The sequence below is a fragment of the Miscanthus floridulus genome, chromosome 8 (assembly GCF_019320115.1).
Source record: "Miscanthus floridulus cultivar M001 chromosome 8, ASM1932011v1, whole genome shotgun sequence".
Classification (NCBI taxonomy): domain Eukaryota; kingdom Viridiplantae; phylum Streptophyta; class Magnoliopsida; order Poales; family Poaceae; genus Miscanthus; species Miscanthus floridulus.
The window spans coordinates 168,841,619-168,848,323 of NC_089587.1; positions in this window are offsets into that span (position 1 = coordinate 168,841,619).

The following is a 6,705-nucleotide window of genomic DNA, read 5'->3' on the forward strand; positions in this document are numbered from 1 at the left end:
TCAGCTTGTGGTGGCCCTTGTTGATCTGCCTTAGTCTCAGCACCAGGTCGCCCACCCTTAGGTCTCGGCTTCGAATGCGCTAGGCTTGATAGCGTCGTAGGGCTTGTTGGTACTTGGCCAAGTGTAGCAACGCAATGTCTCGGGCTTCCTCTAGTTGGTCGAGGACGTCTTCACGGGCAATGCGGTTGCTTCGCTCGTTGTAGGCTTGTAGCCTCGGGGAACCATACTCCAAGTCAGTGGGGAGGATGGCCTCGGCTCCATAGACTAGGAAGAACGGTGTGAACCCCGTGGCTCAGCTTGGAGTGTTCCTCAAGCTCTAGATGACCGATAGGAGTTCGGCAAGCCACTTCTTGCCAAATTTCTTTAACTGATGGTATATTCTTGGCTTGAGGCCTTGTAGGATCATGCCGTTGGCACGCTCTACTTGGCCATTTGTCCTAGGATGTCCTACGACTGACCAGGCCGCATGGATGTGGTGGTCATCGCAGAACGTCAAGAACTTGTGGCCGGTGAATTGTGTCCCGTTGTCAGTGATGATGGTGTTTGGAACGCCAAACCTGTGGATGATATCAGTAAAGAACAGCACCGCTTGCTCAAACTTGATTCGATTGATTGGACGAGCCTTGATCCACTTGGAGAACTTATCGATCGCTACTAGCAGATGGGTGTAGCCCCCGAGGGCTTTCTGTAGAGGCCCAACCATGTCGAGCCCCCATATGGCGAATGACCATGTGATGGGGATGGTTTGGAGGGCTTGGGCTGTGAGATGCGTCTGCTACACGTAGTACTAGCATCCCTCGCAGGAGCGTACGAGCTTGGTGGCATCAGCAACTACCATTGGCCAGTAGAACCCTTGGCGGAAGGCGTTTTCGATGAGCGTCCGAGGCGCTGCATGGTGCCCGTAGGCTCCCACGTGCAAGTCCCAAAGTAGGGCTTGGCCTACCTGTAACACCCTGGGTGTTTAAATACTAAAACTGCCATATCATCATATGCATTGCAAGGCAATTGGTCATATTAAAAACTTTGAGATGCATACACTAAAACAAGTTTATATTCATGTGGTATGTGTTGAATTGTATTGTTTGACTCAAGCTCAAAGTTTGTTTGATTTTGAATTTTTCGTGAAAACCCCGGTTTTCAGCATTTAAATCCTTCCCTAAAAATCCATTTCAAAATCTATGTATATTTTGGGGTTGAGTCCAAAAGCAAAAGTGTAGAGCTTGACAAGTTTAGCAAAGTTTGTTTTTGGAGTTTTTCAAGTTGTTTAGTAAAATTTAGAGTAATTCAAAAAGGCGTAATTCGTTAAATTTCCCCATTTGAATTTAAAAGTTCATTTCAAAATCTAGACCGAATTAGGAGTTGGTTATAAAAGCAAAGTTGTAGAACTTTTGATTTTGAACAACTTTTGTTTGAGTTGTTATGAAAATTTGAGAGTAATTTGTGAATTTTGGCAAATGGTAAACTTGTAAATACTGTGAACAGTGTTCACCGCCGTAGCTACACCGCCGGCGACCTTTGGTTCGCTTCTAGACGTGCGCGTGGACGTTCTCAGCTTTGCGCTGGCATGGGAAAGGCTCCTGCATGGCTTCCTTGCGCTTCTGGCCACTCCTTAAGGCCTAAGCTGTCGCCGTTCTTCGCCGTTTCCCTTCCTCTATTTTCCCGGCGCCGTTGCCATAACTCCATTGAGCTTTTGCCGTCAAACCAACGCCCGTGCCATCGCAGCAAAGCATGTCCCAGCTCTGGTAGTTCCTTGCGCATCCAGCAAACCAGTCCTTGTGGCTTGTCTTCACCGAAAACTCGCGGTGCGTGCTCTTCTTCCTCGCGGCCGACAGTGTCCCCATCGTGAGCGCTTCGCCGTGGCCAGCGTGTTACGGTGATCCTCTGCCCCTGCTGAATATTGTTTCAGCTTCGCCACGATGCTGTAGTCCTCCATGACCCATTGATTTCTCATTTTGACCACCACAGCTCCTGGAACATCGCCATCGACGACGATCTGCTTCGCCGTGCTTGCTTGGAACGTCGACCCACCTCTCCGTTGCTCCTCCGGCCTTGTGCTCTACTCAGTCGCGTTTGGGGTAAGCAGCTGATGCTTCCTAGGCCTTTTGTTTAAGCTGTATAGGTCTCGCGTCGCCGGCATAGCGCTGCCGTGCCACCGCATCTGCCATGGCCGATGACGAGCTAGTATAGGGCCATAATTAGTGCTGATTGGGATGTCAATCGATGCGCCTAGTCTTGGTGATCATTTTGGTACTTTAGCCGTCGCCATTGGACTCACCGTCGACGAGTTTACGTCGGTCAGCGCCGTCGCCGTCGTGGTCAAACGCGCGAGGTTAGGGATGATAGGTGGGACCCGTTGTCAGTGACTCAGTGTTCAAATGGGTTTTTTCTATTTTCAGATTTGAATAAATAGTGATGTAATTTGTTATTTTTGTGTAGATTTATTTAGAGCTCCAAAAATTATGAAAATTTTTGTGTGACTTCTCTGTGATGTATATTATTTAAGAAAAATATGAAATAATGTTTTTCAGTAATTTTTGAATGTGATAAAAATTGCTAAATTTATTAATAAATGGATTTCCATGATTTTTCTAGGCTTATTTATTTATCCAAAAATTATGAAATTTGTTTTGCCACTTAGTTATCATGTAATAAACATTTACTAAAATTTTGAGCTCAATTAGAATAAGTTGATTTTTTTTCATAATTTTGAATTAAATAATTAATTCATAAAAGCAAATAGTAACCTTTAATGATTTAGGTTTTGTTTGAAATTTTGGATTGAGTGATGACCTTGGGTCATTAGTTGATAATGATCCTTGGCAATTGATGTATGTGTTACGAAAAAGATTTAGTTGTTTGACTTGCAACTGTACCGCGAAGGAAAGTTGTATTCAAATTGTTAATTTTTGCATCCATCATCGAGCATCATGTTTCGTATTCTGCATCATGTTAAACATGGCATTGTTATTACGTGTAGTGAACAAAGGTGAACACGTGGTAGTTAATCAAGTTGTTGAGGAGGTTAATCCGTCTGTTGAGGTCGAATCGAATACTTGTGAAACATCGCAGGAACCGGACTTTTTCGTCAACGAAGGCAAGCCCTGGATGCATACAACCCTACCTTGTATTTTACAAATTGATTTTGCTTTTGCTTCTTTTTACTGCATTAAGTGATTAGGAGTCAAGTACAAGTCAAATTGGTACATTATCCACTTTGTTATTCCATAATTACCATATTACCAGTTTTAAATTCGTATATGCCTAGTTATGCTTAGCTATGCGTAGAACGATGAAAGTCAGGTGATTACCTGTCACCTACGAACTTTAAACAGGATTTGATTAACTTATGTTATCATGTGATATGGGAATGTGGAGTAATAAATCTAGACCGGGCGGACTCGGTGTGTGTGATCCACAAGACATGGAGGTCTTGTGAGTAGGTTCTTTCCGCTTGTGTCGGTTAAGGCACGTCCGTTGTTGAACTATGTGCGGTGAGACTTTGTAGTACTAACCACATACTCTGGTAAGCCTAAACTTGGCAATTCTATTACGAGAATGGCTACTCGCGCACTGGGAGTGGAGAGATGGCGGGAATAGTGTGTACCCACGTGGCAATGGGCTAGATTGGTGGAGTACTATATTCTCGGGTGGCGTGGACCTATTCTTGCCTTAGAGGATCCGAGAGTAGGTTGATATATGTAGGTCGGGGACCTGCATATGTCGTGTGGTCTGGAATCCCTAGCTGGGTTTAATCGGTTCGAATCATCATTGCTCCTCGGTTATGGAGACTCACTTCTCTGTTCATCATCATAGTACTAATAACTAGAACTCGAATAAGGTTTGTGAAGGTGTTGGATATGAAGTTTCATGATCTCAACATGGATTGTGTCAGCTTTGTATATGATTTTATGAAGTTTTCTATATAAAGAATTTTGTTAAAGAGCTTTTACGCAAAAGAACTTTGATTATTGTTAAAGCCATACCTTGAATCCCATGAGCCGGCATTCCTGAGTTCTATCAGTTTTATTTCAGTTAAGTCTTGTTGAGTACTTTTGTACTCAGGGTTCGTTGACCCTTGTTGTAGGTGAGCCTCATGAGCAGATCTGTTTTGGATCATGCTGCATGACCGTTGTACCTTATGATGACGATGAGAAGTAAATGTGTGGCCCTTGGGCAGGGCAGTTTCATTGTGTGTTTTGTATTATATTATAATGCCACTCCACTATTTCGTTTTGTAATAAACATCGAACCTAGTTGCGAGGTTTGAAACTACTGTTTTGTAAATTATGTTATTGTAAGACTTCCGCTATTTTTACTCTGGTATTGATGTTTGAATAAATGTTGTAATACTGCAATGACTCTGTAACGTGATCCTGCTCGGAAATCGTGGATGATTCGGGGTTCCCCGAGGACACCCGACAGTCTTTTTAAGTTAATGGAAACATATGCATAAATGTCAAAGGTCGTCGAACAGTGACAGGTGCATGTGGGCCCTATAACTTAGGAGGTTCTACCATAGAATGGTATCAGAGCGATCGTTGCAAGGTTTTTGTTGTATTGTTTTACAAAAACTTCAAATTGATTTGGGATGACTAAATTTAACTTGATAATTTGGTTCAAATTGCTTCTGACTTATCTTATTTCTTTCTCCCTATTCTGTATTTGATTAAAAAGGTTTTGTGTGGTAGAGTAGTAATATTACTATGCCCTATATAAAAATAAATGTTGTTTATGTGCATTATAAACTTTGATGTTTTTGGTTCATAAGAACGATTCATGCATCATTATTAATTCACTCGTTATTTCCTTCACCTCTTAGTCTGGAGTTGAGTAGTGAGACTGGTTTGAGTAATGTAATCCATCATAGCTGCTCTTTAGACTTTGATCAAATGGTCTTACTTGGATTAAATTGGCTTCCTACAGTATGGCTCGTGCCAAGATGATGCCCCGTAAGTCCACTGGACCCAAAGGAGTTCCTCGTCACCAACTTGCCCCTAGAAACGATGGTGCTAGCAGTAGCAGTTCTAGGCCTAATCCCCAGGTAGAGATATAGATGATTTCTGCAGAGTTAGTGTAACACCCTAGGTGTTTGGCTTCCACTAATTGCATTTCATTTCATAAACATGTGCATCATCTATCTCATCATGCCTTTGATTACTGAAACATGCATATGCAACATTTTCCAATTGTGTATGTTTTAGACTTGAGTGTTGTGAATAGTAATGGTGTAACATGTGAATGCAACCTGAGTTTCTCATCCCTTGAAGCATGGCAACATGGTAGTAATGTGACAAGTATAGGATAACAACAAGGTCAAGCAACATGTGAAACGTTGTACTAAAACATATGAATGAATTGCTTGTTTTAATTTCTGTATCACATGTGATCATTAGAAGTGGTATAACAATTTTTGTAAAATGGTTGATCATGGTCTATTACACCTTAACTACACTTAGGTTACTTGTTGGGACATTGTTCATGTAGATCAAAATGACCAAAATGCCCTCAAGTGGAGGTTTGACTTGAATTAACCCTTGGAGTGTCACAGTTTGACTATTTAAAAAGTGCAACTTAGAGTCTATGCATGTCTGAGCAACCTAAAGCAAAGTTGTAGTAAATTTTACAAGGAACAAAAGTTGTTTTATGACCAACTCATGAAAATGTGTGGAACATGCTCAAACATGGCCCACAAGTCAGAATGCCATGCTGATTTCACTCTTAGAAAAATATTCTAAGTCATGGTACATTTCAGTTGCATCGAGCCCACTTTGGCTTCATGTAACTTCGGATCCATGGCATTTTAGGTGTTGGTCATTGAAAAGAATTTGTAGAGGGAAGGTAGGTCTACAACTTTGATGTTCAATTCCTCCACTAACTCATCATGGATTAGGAGCAAATCATCGTCGAATACTCGCTGTCAGGCGGTTCAAGTCGACTGAATCGAAGCTACAGTACCACCGTTTTCAGAAAACACCGGACGCGTGTGCGCCGTGCGTCGATGGCCGGTTGACCGCGTTGGCCACGCGCCATGCGCATTCTGGCGTCGCAGCCATGTCTTGAAGCCACCCCACGCCTGCCGACGCACTCGCCGCTCTCTTTTTCTCATTTCTCGCCTCCCACCGCGCGCAGCAACAGAGCCACAGCCGTCTGCCATTGCCAGCCGCACCTTCGCCTTCGCCTAGCTTCCATGCTATTGCAAAAACATGTTGCTCCGTTCATCTAGAGCTTCGCCATGATCCCCTTTACCATCTCCACCTCACCGTCGGGTCGATCGTGCCTCGGTAAGGGCGTATTCGCCGTTTTCCCCCACCGCAGCCATGGCGGGACCTCGCCGGAGTTGGCGCTCCATGCGGCCAGCTCTCCTCATGTCCTTGCCATCCCTCCTCCATCTCACGCTAGGGTCTAGGCATGCTGCCGTAGCTCATAGGGTCACCCTATTGGGCTGCGACGCCGTATCGTCGTCGGAGCCGACTGTGCCGTGGCCAAGCACCGCCGTGGCCATCGCCACCCCCGCTAGCGGCGTCAGTAGCTGCAATAGAAGGTTCCCCTAGGTTTGCTCAGGTGAGGCGAACATGTTGGCGCCGTTACCGTCACCGGAGAAGCCACCGGCGACGACCTACGCCGCCATCCGCTCCATTCCCCTGTCTGTCTTGCTGACGCGCGGGCCCCTCCCGTCAGTCACCGCGGCTAAGGCGAGAGCCCAGC